The 16,853-nt window shown below is 42.6% G+C and overlaps 1 protein-coding gene across 1 annotated transcript in view; it reads left to right on the top strand.

The window, feature by feature from the left end:
- Nucleotides 1–16,853, top strand: part of LANCL3 (LanC like family member 3) — a gene marked incomplete at both ends in the record, with an annotated part of 34,509 nt that overhangs the window by 1,521 nt on the left and 16,135 nt on the right. The window lies entirely within an intron of this gene.

Genomic DNA, 16,853 nt, shown 5'->3' on the forward strand with positions numbered 1-16,853 from the left:
CACTGATTTGCAAGTTCATACGCTTCTGGCTTTCCTCCTGGGAGAGGAAGCAACTATTACAAGTAAATAAATGATGTAAAAACAAGTGTCTCTGCCCCATCCAATACCAGTCATTGCAATGAGAATCCAAGGAAATTCATTTAATGGAGGAGTCAGGAGACTCCAGGGCATTCAGAGAAGGCAAGAAGAATGTTAAGTCAGTTGAATGTTTTGATTGCCGTGAACAAAAATTCTTACAGCACTAGGCATTTAAAGTAGCATACCAGATGTGCCGTTTCTTTGTACAGGATGCTGTCTGAAGAACCGTAACCATAAAAGTGATGATGTTATTTGTAACCATGACATAACCAAACTTTTTATTCTGACAGCTTTGTCTACATGAGGAATGTTTTGTAGATTTGTCACAATCCTACATGGAGTGTGCAGCAGTGCCAGCCTGAGAGGATGGTTCCTCACAGAGGAATAAGCCATCCCTCTTAGTTCAGGTTGCACTGGGGGAGTGTGTCTGGTACCCATGTCAGTGCTTATGATGGTGTCGTGATATACCAGCTGAATGAGGTAGCACCCTGGACTCTACTGCTTCATTTAATTCCTTCGTCCATTTGTCTTGCATCCTTGAGAGCAATCTTGAGCAGTTTGGAGAGTAGGTGCAATCCCCTCTGACAGGCAGCGCGAAGAAAGGGGAAAGCTCTCCTCTCTGCTTGCTTGCTTGCTGAAAAATTATACTTTATGCAGCTGTAAAGAGTTAAACATCCCCACAGATAAGCACAGGTATGCACTTAGTGTGGAATCCATGTAGCAGGTGAGCTAAGTACAGTCACAGCGGGGTTTATTTTGCCAGTAAAACATATTCTGTGTCCCCTTGCTGATGTTTTAATCAGTAAGCTAACATCCTTTCATAGTATTATGTATTCTGACACCACATTGTAATTTTAAATATATGGTGCAAGAAATAAATCAAAATAATCTAAACTGTTAAGTATTAATAAAACCAACTTTAATTTTTAATTGTAACAAAAATTCAAGCTTTTAATTAAAATATTTTGTTCCTTCATGAGGAAAATGATAATGACTTCTAGTCTATGTGTACTCATGCTTGAGCAAAATTTGGGTCCTTTGATAAATGTTCCCATCCTAATACAGAATTATTTTAATTAGTACATTGCTAGACCAGACCCTGCATCTTTTTGCAAATGAAGAACAGGATGCCCGGAGAGACTGCATGTCATTTATTACCCAAGGTCAAACGGTAAGCCAGGTACATCCCAGAATAGAAGCAACGTCTTGTGATTCGAACCACTGGAAAATGCTACCTCCTGTAATTTGATTGTGCACAGTCTCACATAGCTCATTGCAGCATGTTTTCTTGTTTGACACATTCTGTTTTTTGAGGACGCTGTGCAAACATTTCCAGCACAAAGTGAAATGCATTCCTTATGTTGAAATACAGCCGCTGCTGCCCATATGGTTTTTTTTTTTCCTCTGAAGAAGTCAAATAGTGACCTATATAAAAAAATTGCTTGCCCTTGAAGAAAGCCTTCTTGAGCAAATTTTACAATTTATGTTGTGCGTTTGGTTTTTGTTTTTTCCGGGCAGGGAGGGAAGGAGACTGTTTTATTTCACTAACCACCAGTTTAGCTCAGCTGCTGTGCCCTGATGCTTTAGTTTCTTGCTAAAGAGTCTCAGCATTTTAAAGCTTCACATGTTCTTCAGAAAGTTAATGGACTGTCCTGAAGGATCCAGTCTGTTGAATAACATTGACCTCATGTGAAGAAGGCATTTACATTCAGCTGGTTTTCAGAGTTTTAGGCTAATACAGCATTTTTCCCTGATGAATTAATTGGGAGTTTTCGCATGAGTAAGGATCACTTCAACAGTCAAGGCTTAACAGGATCTGACTTTTGTGATGCACTATGCATTAGGAAAGATGTTTGTTTGCATCCTTTCTTTAATTTCCATTACATTGTAGTCGGTGCTTCCCAGGCAGAGATGGGTTGGCAGAAACAATATGTCATTTGTATAAGGTACATATAAATAAGGTGCATGTACTTTAGCTGTCCTTAACTGCCGTGTTTTCACTGTTCAGAGGAAATATTGTTTCTGTTCTGTCTTCTTCAGCTACCGCTTTTTCTGATGGTTGGTTCATTATGTGTTCTTGGGGAAATTTGTCAGTCCTGCTTTTAATTCTCTTCACTTAGTCTCTGTTTGCTTGTGCAAACAGTAGTAAGACACCGTTAAAATGGTGGTCCCATCCCCCTGTTCGGATGGTGTTTTATCCTCTCCTCATTTTTTCTCAGTGATGTTTCTGTCCCATTTTGCGGTTGATGGAGCATGGTGTGTCTCGGTAGTTGCGCTTCCTTCTGGCTATGTAACTGTGAGATGACGGAGGAGAAGGTACAGAAGTTCAAGTGGCTTCTTGCATCACCATCTGCTAAGATGTTCTAGCCTTTTAGCACAGCTCAGGTTTTCTTTTAATAACGGACTGAAGCGATGGGCTTGACTGACTTCCAGTAGCTCTGGGCTGCAGCAGAAAAGACAGCGTTGGATAGCAGTGTACCATGTAGGAGGCAGGGCAGCATTTTGCATGACTGCCTGATGCTATGGTTTCAGTAGAGACTGTAGTTTTGAAAGTCACTGGGGACACCGTAAAAGACCCTCGCCTGCAGTTGCAGTGGTGACAGGCTGAACCAGCACACCCTGCCAGTAACATGGCCAAACCAGTTCCCTTGGCGGCTGAGCCACTGGGGTGAGTCTTGAGAGCCTGCAAGGACCTTGAGATCTTTCATGCCATTACGTGGTTAAGCTTTCCGTCTCTATGGCAGAGGGACAGCTCAGTTTCCTTTTCCAACAAATGCAATGTCGTGGTTTGGTGTATGTTTCTGAGGTTGTTGTCCTGTTACAGGGAGGGCATAATTCTGATGTTATTCTGTTATGGGATGCCCAGAAAGGGCAATGGTCTTTCCATTGAGTGTAGGTCCCTGCTAAAAACCATACTCACCCTAGCTGCTGTCTATCAGTCACCAGAGCCTCCTTTCCTCTTGGTGCTCACAAGATTGCAGATCAAGCTGACCAACTTCAACTGGTACACAGAAAACAGAAATAGCACTACTGTGCAATGTCTGGGATCTGGGTGCCACAGCAAGGGAGGTGTGAGGCAGGACTGGCTTTAAAAGCAGTGGAACAGGCTGATGTGCAGTGCATGGGACCTGACAGGTCCAGCCAGTGTGTTTCATAATATTCTGGGAGAGAAGATATAAATGAATGAAATAGTTTTCTTTCAAGGCCTCAGACATCTTTAGATGATATTACTTGTTCCTCAGGGTCTTCCCTCCACCTAGTGTTTAAAGACTGTTGTAGGTTACTTCACAATTTTTGTCTGTTTTTTTTAACGTCAGAAAAAAATTCAGAAAGTGTGAGAGGTAGGAGTTTCCTCAATCCTGCCTAGAACATGTTAATTTATGACTCTTCAAAATGGGATGTAAATGTATTCATGCCGAACATCTTGTTCATGAAAGACACTCGATGGACTGATCTTAGAAAGGCAGATCTGCAAAATACCCACAGGAGAGATGCACCTCCGAGTGCTGTGGCGCAGGGTCCCCATGTCGGACTTTTAATTTCACCTATGCCTGAAAGGGAAGGTTGTCCTTTGAGGTGAGATTTCATTCCTTCTCTATGCCCATTGAAGTCCTTTCTCTCTGTGGAAGAATTTGCCAGTTGATCTGAAACGTTGAGGTGTTTGAAATGTCAAATATCGTGGGGCTAGCTGGAGCTGTACTGATTTCATTATTTCATTTTACACAGGTCACTACACAGCCAGGATGTCGGTTTTTGCCACAGAGGATTTAAATGAGATACCAGTAAAGATACAAAGCTTTTGATCCTAGCCTGCCTCTTTTAAATGTACATTCTTCTAGCCATGGTTTCTCAAACCACACATAGGGGCTAGATTTTGCATTAATTTGCTTAAATTGATGAATTTACACTGGGAGTTGAAAATGGGAGTTTTCTAAAGCAAACAGTGAAACAAAGGGAATTATTTACGTCTGGATTTTTTTAGAAAGCATTCTGAAATAGTATGGGTCTACATTTCAGAATTTCTCTGTTTCTCTTCAGCAGGGCAACACAAATCTTTTTTATTTTAAACAGCCTTCAAATTCTGAGATGGGGATGCCTTGGTAATGGCTGCCTGGATTCAGTTCAACACAGTGGACACTGAGTATCCTGTTGTAGAGATAAAGTAGAAAATTTGGGCAGAAAATGTTGAATTTCAAGTTTATTGTTTAACTGTCAGTAAAAAGCACTGTAGTACAGAGGTTTTGGTGTGGATCCTGCCAGGATTGGAGGTTTGATTGACATAAGTTTAGCTATATTCATTACATATTCTGTTGCAGAAATACAGATTTCAACAGCTTATAGCTGAAGAGTGGTATTAATCTGCCATCGTCTTCTAAAAAGACAGTTTTGTACTAAAGCAGTGTCATATCTCTGTACTGTTTTGTGCTGTTGGAAGAATGTTTGCCTATGCAGCACCATCTTTTCGCTGAAAAAGCGGCCCAAGCAGTAATACTGATGTTATAACATCAATTTTTAACAAAAAAAGAAATATATTTATCCAGAGGTGTCTCTTGTATCCAAAATAGATCTCTACTTTCCTGTCCTTCTTCTAACCCCTTTAAATTTCACATACTGGAAGTTAACTTTTAAACTTCATCGGTTCAGTCATCTTCCTCATCACCACCATGGAGAATTTTTACGTCACCTTTTGGAGTTTGCCTGTACCTCTCCTTCACCTGCTAGGAGCAGAGGTGTTGAACGCAAAGTGTCTTTGCCCTCTGCAGAGCAGAGCGTGCTGCCTCTGTGGCCTTCCAGGCTTGAAGATGAGACCTGTGGAACAAGACGCAGGAATTGGAATGAGGGTGTTTTTGCGGAAAAGGTGCTGAGCGGTTCTTTGGACTTGTGGAGTGTCTCTGGTGACTGAATCTCTGGAAGCACCCGGAGCCATCAGGGCGTTTGAAGCAGAGAAGCAGGGGATCTCTCCAGCAGAGAGGTGCAGGGCTTGGGTGGAAGCTACTGTTCTTCACAGCATTTGTTACTTGTTCTCAGTTTGGTGGCACACTGCAGGAGGTTTCTTAAATCTATTGCCTTAGGTTTTCAGGTTTTTGTATGTTGTGTTTTATACATATGTCAAAGAACTTTATTACAATACTGTGTTTCTACAGGTAGCTATATTTGACATTTATGTTTTCCTCCATGACAAAGGCTAATAGTGATTTTTTGGCATGGTTCTCACAAAGGACCAAAAGCCACAGTTAACACTAGATGACATAGGAGAAAGACAGAGCGTGTGTGTAGAACGTGCATATATGGTGGAGTGTATGAAGGCAGAGAAAGGGGCAGGCATGGGGAAAAAAGGCATTTGACAGAGGCTGAACAGAGAGCAGAAAAAAAGAGCCAATAAAAAAATTATTAAAAAGCAAAAGAATAAGTTACCAGCAAAAATATAAAAATGGAAGGCTGCAGAGGGGTAGCAGAATTCAAAGATTAAGGAAAAAAGGCAAGAAATAACATAGACCCTGGAGCAGGAGATTTAAAACTAAAATCAGGTTCTCTGGCAAACTGATGTGGATCTGATGGCTAATATATTCGATTTAGAAGAAGACAAAAGTTCAACAGAAGAGTAGAGACAGGGAGAAAACAGGTTAGGGAGCAGGCAGAGGAGTAAACTACATTTCGTTGAGGAAAATTACTATTTTTATCTGCTTGTTTTTTGTTTGTCACTCTTCTGTCATCATATTCTTGCATAGGCTCGTATGCTTAGAAAAATAGCTGTCATTACATTCAGTGCTTGCAAATTCAGACCACAGCATTATGTCTTATATTCCATATTTTCTTTGTCTAAGGAATAACTGAGATAACGACTTGATGTCTGGAAGCAAATATGGGCATATAATAGTATAAATTGGTATGTAACCTAAATGGTAATGCTGTTAGTAAACCTTACTTTCGTACCAGGCTAAAGAAGCAGAAATAGGAAAGACTGATCTTCTCCTGAGAGGAAGAACAGAGCACAAGGTTAACAGCAATTACCAGTGAAAGTGTAACATAGGATCGTAGAATCATTTAGGTTGGAAAAGACCTTTAAGATCATCAAGTCCAACTGTTAACCCAGCACTGCCAAGTCCACCACTAAACCATGTCCCTAAGCACCACATCTACACGTCTTTTAAATACCTCCAGGGATGGGGACTCAACCACTTCCCTGGGCAGCCTGTTCCAGTGCTTTACAACCCTTTCGGTGAAGAAGTTTTTCCTAATATCCAACCTAAACCTCCCCCAGTGCAACTTGAGGCCATTTTTGCTTGTCTTATCGCTTGCTACTTGGCAGAAGAGACCGACCCTCACCTCACTACAACCTCCTTTCAGGCAGTTGCGGAGAGTGATAAGGTCTCCCCTCAGCCTCCTTTTCTCCAGGCTGAACAACCCCAGTTCCCTCAGCCGCTCCTCTTGGCCACCTGAGCACACTGCTGGCTCATATTCAGCCAGCTGTCGACCAACACCCCCAGGTCCTTTTCTGCCAGGCAGCTCTCCAGCCACTCCTCCCCAAGCCTGTAGCGTTGCATGGGGTTGTTGTGACCCAAGTCCAGGATCTGGCACTTAGCTTTGTTGAACTTCATACAATTGGCCTCAGCCCATCGATCCAGCCTGCCCAGATCCCTCTGTAGGGCCTTCCTACCTTCCAGCAGATCAACACTCCTGCCCAACATGGTGTCGTCTGTGAACTTACTGAGGGTGCACTCGATCCCCTCATCCAGATCACTGATAAAGATATTAAACAGGACTGGCCCCAATATTGAGCCCTGGGGAACACCACTTGTGTCCAGCCACCAACTGGGTTTAACTCCGTTCTCCTCAACTCTTTGGGCCTGGCCATCCAGCCAGTTTTTTACCCAGCGAAGAGTATGGCTGTCCAAGCCATGAGCAGCCGGTTTCTCCAGGAGAATGCTGTGGGAAATGGTGTCAAAGGCTTTACTAAAGTCCAGGTAGACAGCATCCACAGCCTCTGCCTCATCCACTAAGTGGGTCGCCTTGCATCCTCAAGCACTTTATAGCACTGAAATGGAGGGATAAAATTAAGCCTTAAGTTTCTCTGTAGTCTTTTAATACACATGATTAGAACATTAGACTTGTACGTAAGTCATAGCACAGCTATGCACCGCAACTAGCAGGGCCCAAATACAGAAAGCATCCTCGTCTTTCCTCTCCTCCTGTTAATTCAGCCAGACAGTCTTAAAATCAACCACCATCCTATTGACAGGTTGTATGAAGACTGCAGAGCAGATTACTCAGCAGTAGAGCAGCTCTGTAGAGATCTGGGAGGCAATTAAAATGGGTAGGTCCCATGGTCCTGCTCTGCTGCTGCTGCAGGAGCATCCCAGCACAGCATGGTGTAAGGCATTTGCTATAAATGGGGGTTTTGTTTGTCAGCCAATGTCTCTATTCCACCCTCTTTTTAGATATCAGAATTCAATATATGCAATCGGGTCACCATTTTTGATAAGACAGTCTGTCAAAATGCCTCTTTGCGTCTGTCATGCAGTTCTTTGACCGTTGACAAGCAGGAGATTAAGCACTGAGTGATGTTGTGTAGCTTCCTGTCCGCTCCATTACAACAAAGCTCAATGAAAATACCCTGTCAAAAACAATTATTTCTTATCTATGTTGTAGGATTATTTTCAAGTGATAGTTAGTGAGCTGATTAATTTTTCTAGGAGTGGCAAGACAAAATAATTGACATAGCTATTTCATTTCAGGCAAACTTGATCAAGAAGTATCTTAATAGCAATCCAAGCTGTTGCTGAGTCATGTGGTGTTTCACAGCTTGGTATATTTTGATGTCTGAGAGCAGAACCATAAATCTATTTTTGCAGCAGATCAGCATTCCTGAATTCCTCATTTTAATGGCTTAATATCTCCCGTTGAAGAACAGTGGATCATGAGCAAGATGGAATGGATGTCAGATAGCACTGAATGACCCAGGAAAAAAAAATGTGGCAGATAAATACACCTTTTAGCTGTCCAAGGCATTTATTTATTTTGTGTGGCTAATCTTTTTCTTCACAGAATACTTCCATTCCCTCATTGGTACAGTGTTAACGTAATTGCGGATTGTAAGGTGGGGATGTGCTGGTCAAATTTAGATTTCAACGTCAAGGAAACGGAAGCTGCTCTTAAAAGTGCATGGGCCTGGGGCTAGAAGCAGCGCAGGAGAAAGCAGCTCTCAGCTGGTGGGTCAGTGCAGAATTGGAAAATGGTGGGTATTGCATATTCCATACTGGCAGTGTTCTGCAGTTTGTCTGCTCAGTCCTGACAACCAAATGGTATCCCTACCAGAATCAGAGAACTGGTGGGGACCTTGAGAGGTAATTCAGGCTGCCATCTAGCCCCCAGACCGGTGTACCTGTGCCGGTGTCATCCCTGACAGCCTCTCTCTAATCTGCTCTTCATACCCCCCCAGTGATGGAGGATCTGCAGTCTGCCTTGGCTGTCTGAGACACTGTTTTGTTAGCTTCCCTATTAGAAAGTCTAGCCTAATGACTAATCTGAATCTTGCTGTAATTTAAGCCTGATATTCCTTGAGAGATATAGTGAGAAATTCTGTTCCTCTTTACAGAAGCTCTTGATATATTTCAAGACTGTTGTAATTTCTACCCTTAATCTTCTCTAAACAAACAATCCTAATCCTTCCAATCTTCCCATGTGTGTCATGTTTTCTACACCTCTAGTTGTTGCCATTGCACTCCGCCAGACTCCCTCCAGCCTTTCCTGAAGAGTGCCAGAAGTTGGACGCATGGTTCTGGCACAGGCCTTTCTAATTGAGCAGAGAGATAACTTTGTGTTTCTTCCAGGTCTTGTTTCTATTTATACAGCTCAGTAAGGTGTTTGTATCTCACACCAGTGTGACACTGACTCACATCCATCTCATGATCTTCTGTTATCCAGCAGTCTTTTAATGGGCTGCTGCTGCATGGGCAGGTATTCATTAGGAAAGGCCTCTGAACAAGTGACGTAGGTAGGGGTCATGTAAAGCCAGGGAATCATTGAACCGCAGAAGTTGCGCTGCGGTATGCAAAATGAGAAGCTTCTTCAACTGGAGGAGCTTTGTTTCATTAATGCCAACTAGAGAATCTCCTTTCCTTTGTTCCCTGAATAAAACTGGGAATATGCTATTTTACGTTGTAACGCCAGATGTGCCATTATGTATTCACGGAACATCTGTGAAGTGATAGGGTTCCTTTGTGGAAGTACAGTTGGAACAATATATTTGAGAGGACCATATTAAGTCAATTATTTTGTCCACATTAGAAATCAAGGAATAAGTGAAATCTGAAGAAGTGTCTGGAGGTTAAACTTAGTCTGTTCTTATGATTTACTTTTGTTGCTAATGTAAAGATAAAGCTCAGTGTTGTCTCTCTCCCTAGTTCTGTCATCTTCAGTGAGGGCCATTTTATATATTCTTTTATATATTCTGCTGGATTCACCAGCAGCACGAGTCAATGGAAATCTCTCCTTTTATTTTTGTAAAAGTTTCTTGTAGATTAATCCAACATCACCAGATGTGGTTTTTTTGCTTAGTGGAACTGTCCTAACAAAAGCAAAGATTGTCTTGTAGTAAAGTAATACTACAGGCAGGGGTTGGAAGCGTCACCCATGGCATAGATACTCGCAGGACTCTGAGCGTGGCATTTTCACTAAAGTTCTTCATCCCTTTGTAAAGCTAACTCCCGATCTCTAGATATTTCTACTTGCCATCTGTGAAATGGCTAACGTTATACTTGAATTGTTTTAGCTTTCTAAGGCTAAGCCAGTGATTAATTAGTCAAAATTACAGTTATAATAGCAATGGACCCCAAGGTACACATTCCACATGTAGCTGTTTAAATTTGATCAGACATAAGTTGGTCAAATATGAACTCAGGGAAGATTCTTAGTAGTAGAACAGCAAAACAAACTTCTTCAGGCTCTTTAAATAAATATTGATTTGTTTGTTCTTGGTCTTGCAGAGCTGAATCAATCATGAGCTTTCTTATGCCAGGCTGCCGTTTTCGTACATACACTTCTTTTTTATTAAGCCAGCAAAAATACCTGGGAATGATGCTTATACAACTGCTATGTATCCAGAAGACAAAATGTAGACAGAGTTATAGTAGGAATGCATTTGTCCTATTTTGATTTTGTTCTCTAAGCACTGTGGGACTGGTAGCTTATGTTAGTAAAACAAATATTGTGAGATAAATTTTTAAAAAAACACACAGGTAAGCTGAGTCAAACTCAGAGCTGAATCTAAAGATCTCTAGAGAAGTAAAATCCACACCATCTGGCTGAACAGTGTGTCAGCATACCGTGCTCACTTACATCTGGATTTGGCTCAGTCGTAGAGTCACACAATGACCAAGGCACCTCTGGAGATCTGGTCCAGACCCCTGCTCAGAGCAGGGCTGGCAAGACCAGGTTGCTCAGGGCCGTGTCCGCTTGGTTTTCAGTATCTCCACTCCACAACCTCCCAGGGCAACCTTTTCACATGTTTGGCCACCCTCACACTAAAAGAGCATTCTCTTTAAGTACAATTTTCTGTCACTGGGCACTGCTGAGAAGAGCCTGGCTCCGTCTTCTCTGCTCCTTCCCATCAGGTGTTTATACACGTTGATAAAATCTCCCCTGAGCCCTCTGTTCTCCAGGCTGAACAATCCCTGAGTTAGTACATGGAAAGCACCCATGTGGACGCAGAAAAATTAAATGTGACTCCCATAAATGGCAGTCATTCCTGCTCCGTTTGCCTCTTTCCCCAAAAGCAGGCTCCCAATGCTATTCCACCTCCTCTGACTTCCCCTAGTACCTTGGACAGGCAAAGCATTGCAGGTTTTTCCCCTGCAGTTGCAAGCAGGGAAGAACCTGAAGTCCAGAAGGGTCAAAAGGAGCCGTTCAGCGCCACGCTCTGCCACAGAGCCTTCAACACCAGTTGCATCCCTCCTTGTCAATCTTTACTGTATCCAGGAAGGGCCAAATCTTCCCCCAGTAGCGAAGTATTGAGGTTGACAAAATTATTCCTGGTTCTTGCAGGTAATTGGGAAAGTTCTAGATCTGAAGAGCTTTAGTGTAAAGAATTTTTTAGAAAAACAAAACAATCTTAGAGCGTACTGCAGACCAAGGGCTGCTTCAGTGCCTTGCAGCCCTGCAGCGCTGAAGGTCTGTTAGTGAAAATGTCTGGATGATTATAAGAGGTGGACCGTGCCCCACAGTAAAAGGAAGGCAAGAAATACCCTAAAAGTACCTCCCCTCCTGAGCTATGGAAAGATTATTTCCTCGGCCCCCATATTGATGACATACCTCAGATTGCTGTGTGCCAGTGGAGGAGGGGAGTTTCCCGTCCCACATCACGTGTGAGAGCCAAGGGTGCATCGGGGAAGAAGGCAGAACCTTTTTCTTAAAGCTGAGTTATAGGCCAGGGGTGATAAACCATTCTTCCTGGTGTCTGCAGATAGCCAGGACACCCCGCAAGCACAGGGGCTGTGAGGGAGACTCTTTTTCTGTGGGTTTTTTTATGGGATCTTTCTCCAGTTTTGCAAGACAGCAGAGGACTTCTGTGTCCTTCTGGGCCCTTGAGGTGAAGCTGCTTTATTCCAAGGGCATCAAGATATTAAGCACACAGAATAGGTAGGAAAGGTATCTGGCAAAGACTTTTAAATACATGTAGTTTGACTTTAACAAGCTTGACTTGGAAAACACATTTTGTCATCCATAGGCCCAGAAATAGCCAGCCAGGCCCTCCTGTCTCACTTTGCACAGTTCTTCCTGCAGGGCTGCAGAGAGCAGTCATGTAAAAGGGCAAATCCAGCAAAAGAGATGCATGGCATTGAGTGCACCCAGGGCAGCGACAGCGTAGTGTAATCCATAGCATGAGGTAATAGTAATTCCCGTTAGTTAATTATACAGCACTTTGAGATCTTCAAATGCAAGGTAATGGCTCGGTGCAGTGAATGTTTGTTTATTATTGGTGGTGATGGTATGATTTGTCTCATGGCTCTTACTCCTCTTCCTCCTTTCTGTATGAGGTTTGAACTCTTTTAAAAAAAGAGTAACCTGAACTGCGCCTTCTGGCACAGCAGTCTCTTTTTCCCAAAGTGTGCTTCATTTATACAGAGTCACAACTGAGAATAAGTTGCGCAAAGGGAAGATTGGTAACACTTCCCTAATTTTATTATAGTACCAAATGGCAATCTTTTAACCAGGAGAAAAGTACAGATGGTGATCCCACTACTTACCAAGTAAGCTACTTTTTAAAGAGCACAGTATCCCACACTTCCTCAAATTAATCCCATGACACTTACTCTGCCCTTGAAATGTGGCAGTATTGAATTGTAAGTGACTGTCTGCATCTGAAGTATGACTTGAATTGTATTTGGAGTTGTGGGCATGTTTCCAGGCAATGCTAATGGCACTGTATGCCACCAGAAACTCTTTTGTTACTTTCTTTTGCTTCAGAACTGTCTTTGTCGATGTGCCTGGGAGGATCTAGGAGCCACATACAGATCATCAGGATTTTTACTACATCAGACTGCTACCACAGTCTAAGAGTAGGGTAAAATTCAGATGACTCAGAGGACTCGATCACCTTCATCTGGTTTTCCTGCATTACATTGTCAGCATTCTTCTTGTAGCTTAAGTTGATATTTCATTCAGCAGCTTATTGGCATGGCACAAATTGCAGATCATCACGCAAAGTAGAAGTGGCAAGATGCCAGCATAGAGTTCTCTAGAATTACCTTTGCTTGAAAGCAATGCTGGTGCTACTTTAAAGTGACTAATTGATGCTTCTGTTAGCCTGTGAATGATGCTGTTTTGTCGTTTACCTCATTTAACTAATTTCGCGGGTAGCCACATTGTTCCTCAGCAGCAAATATTTAGACATACTTCTAGATGTCACATGCCTCATAAATATCGGCATAATAGAACGATACATATAAAGCAGCATGACTTAGAAGAATAAAGAAGTCTTGCGAGACAAACAAGATCATTTGTTGTAAATAACAGAATTATAAAATTAGTGGCTGATGAAAGAGCAGTAGCCAAAACTCTGTTTACATTTGAATAGGGCTTTTGATGCAGTGTCAAAGATAATCTTCCTTGAACACTTAATTCATGCTGGCTTGGATGGGGACACTGTGGATTTGGAATTGGCTGAAAGACCACAAGCAAAGATAATCATAACTACTAATAAAGGACTGATGTAGGAACCAGCCTTATTTATTATCTTCATTAATGATCCAGAAAAGGCAGCTCACTGGATAAGAATTGCTTTGGCTTTTAAACTGAGACAAGTGCCAAATACCATACATAGGCAGAGGGAAAGTATGAAAGCAGCTCAAGAGATTAAAAAATGAGCTAAAACAAGGTTTATTTTTAGCAGTACAAGCACACGTATCTGGGGAGAATTATCTATAATACTTATCCTCTATGCTAGGAAGAAACTGAGATTCAAGTAAGCTGAACATGACAGGGCCTGAGCTGCTCGTGTACTCAGTTCATGTGAGTGTTAGCATAGTCAGCACATGTGCTGCATCATTGCTTGTCCATCTGGATGTAACATGATAGCGCATCAGAGTTCTACACTTACTTTAATGTAAATTTACGTTTCTTTGCATTTATTCTGCATGGGAATGAACAGCTGTGCTGGTTTTGGCTGGGGCAGAGTTAATTTTCTGCATAGTACCTGGTATTGGGCTATGTTTTGGATATGTGCTGGAAACAGTGTTGATAATCCAGGGATGTTTTAGTTGCTGCTGAGCAGTGCTTACACAGCATCAAGGCCTTTTCTGCTTCTCTCCCTGCCCCACCAGCGAGTGGGCTGGGGGTGCACAAGGAGTTGGGAGAGGACACGGCTGGGACAGCTGACCCCAACTGACCAAAGGGCTATCCCATGCCATATGATGTTATGCTCAGCGTGATATCCTGCAGAAAGTGGAATTTTCCAATGAGCAAAACTACGAACCACCTGTGCTCTGAGAAGGGAGTCTGGGAAGGAGCTAAAAGATAAAAAAGTATTTGTTTAATTAACGAACTGTGGAAAACTAACGGCTGTACCCTTGAAGAAGAGCTGACGGACTGATAAAAGGGAACATCTTCGTGCCAAAGACTGGGTGGTGGCCAGAAAAATGTGAAGGCTGATAAAACTGCAGTAACTGGCTGAAAGGTAAATGCGGCGAGGGGAGATCGTGACCACCGACTCAATTCAGGACCGAAGACTGGCCCCCCTACACCTGAAAGGAGCATGCACGTTAATTTGCATAGCAAGCGAGGCTAATTTAAATACAGTAAACCAGTAGTGCATGAAATGTTAATCACTAACCAATAAGTGTAAATTTGGGTGGGTTTATACTAATCACGTAGCAGGATAAATATGCTGTAGTTTTGTACAAAGGTGTGCTAGATTTGTGGAACTGCCACCTAGCACCCATCTTTGCACAGATATGACGGGAATACAATACCTCGGCTCTATGTGCGAATTGGCGTCTGCACTCCGGGCGAACAACCCCGCTTTTGGGACAACAAGCATATAAAGCTGGGGGAAGAAGAAGGAAGGGGGGGACGTTGGGAGTGATGGCGTTTCTCGTCCCAAGTAACCATTACGCGTGATGGAGCCCTGCTTTGCTGGAGGTGGCTGAACACCTGCCTGCCGATGGGAAGTAGTGAATGAATTCCTTGTTTTGCTTTGCTTGTGTGTGCGGCTTTTGCTTTGCCTATTGAACTGTCTATCTCATCCGACGAGTTTTCTCGTTTTTATTCTTTTGATTCTCTCCCCCATCCCACTGCGGGGGAGTGAGCAAGTGGCTGTGTGGGGCTTAGTTGCCAGCTGGGTGTAATCCACAACAACAGCTAATATAAATGAAAAGTCCTAACCAGTCCTGATAGAGGTTAACACAACATGGCATGCAGAAGGTCAATGAAATTTTGGACTGCCTATGAAGCTGTACCACCCAACAGAGATACTATGGATTCACTCTCTATGATTCTTTAGGCCTTTCCATTGCCTAAAACCCACTCTGGTTGCCAAGACCTGGAAGTTTTGTAGTCAAAACTTTCCCCTGCTGGTGACTAAGGTTGGATATGCCTAAATGTCCAAGGCACCTAGTTTATGCCCTTGAAGTCTGCTGGGCATCCTTTGATAGGCGTGCAAATCCTGAGAGTGCTGCGCTGTGGTGCACGTAAGCTATGCCAAAATTCATAAGCTAATGACTGTATCATTCACCATCCATGGAGCTCTGGTACAGATTTATAGTGCTTTCTTTTCTCCATGGTGTTTATGCAACTCCTTCTACTTGCCTTCCCACAGCAGCAGCAGTTTGCACTCCATCTCACCTACTGTAACTCATCTCTGCCTCCTCCACAGGAGACTGTAAAGCTGTAGCTGGGGAGCACGTCCCACCTAGCTCCGCTCTCCCTGTTGCAGTCTCTCCCAGTTTGCTGGAGGTGCTCTTCTCACAGAGGCCCAGGCAGGATCTGGCCTGCTGTGGAGTAAAAGTGAACTAAGCATCATGTCTTTTCCCATTAGCAAGGGCAGAATGTGTTCACCTCTCATCACCCTTACTGGTTTTAAGACCAAATTGGGCTCTGAGCAAATTACAGTCCAAGTGGGGGTCATAGTCTCTTCCTTTTTATATGCAATAACCTTGAGATCTCATCACTAACCTGGTAATTCAAATTCACATCCCCTCTTTTTCTGACACAGTGCAAGAATTTAAGCTGATGCTTCTAAGCTGAGTGTGCTGATGGCTAGAGCAAGTCTCTCTTATTGCAGCTCTGATTGAAATTACTTATATAAAATACTCAAATGTTCTTCAGATCAGGGCCTGCAGGGAAGTGGCCCAAACTCCAGGCTCCAAAGTCACTCTGTTGCTTTGTCACCCAAAGTGTGAGCATGGAAATAAACTGTTCCTGCATGGCAGAGACACGCTAATTGCATAACAGCTTTGAGTAACAGTTTTCAAACTGTTACATACAGCACAACATGGACATTGTCCAAACAGTTGAATGCCTCCACTTGCTTGCACTGAGGAGCACAGTAGTATACAAACAAATTTTTCTTCTTCAGGATTTGTTTCCAATGCTCCATCTGGCTTAATATCTTGTACCAGTACTAGATGACGCAGAGTAGCTGCATGAATGTCTGTGGAAGGCAGTTTTGAAATGTGGTGTCTGTGGCATGCCTAACCTGCATTTTTTAAGGACTGGCTTTATGCTCTGAAGCACAAGGGTTTACCTTTCTTCCAGAACTGTTGGGCTGAGTTCTGGGAGTTGATTGTATGACTTGGCCTTGCAATATCTGTCAGGAATAAATGTTTGTCCATTGTAATATTTGATGAGTTGAAAGGTATTAAAGGTATATAAAACATTTATTTAAACAACACAGGCTCTGAAGAATTGTAATTTAACTCAATTGGAGTGGTGGGGCACTTCTGGCAGTTAACCCAAAAATATTTTTAAAAAATTATCACCTTAATTATAGAGAGGTTCAGTTGGTTTGTTAAAATTCCACAGTGCACGTGTGCTCAGATAAATTTTGCAGAAATAAATTCCCTAGCTTACTTGAGTCTTGGGTGAGCAGAGAGATATTTTGTCTTTAAACTTGCTGCTTTTCACAAGCTATCATTTTGTTCTTATATTACACGATAGAATAACTTTTTGTGTTCTTGATCACATTAATTACCTCCTGTCCAGAAAATAAATGTTGCAGTCTTTTTAGCTTTGCTTCTTAGGAGAGTCTCTTACTTGTCTCTAAAATATCTGTTTCTGCT

The sequence above is a fragment of the Platalea leucorodia genome, assembly GCF_965183815.1.
Source record: "Platalea leucorodia genome assembly, chromosome: 2".
Taxonomy (NCBI): domain Eukaryota; kingdom Metazoa; phylum Chordata; class Aves; order Pelecaniformes; family Threskiornithidae; genus Platalea; species Platalea leucorodia.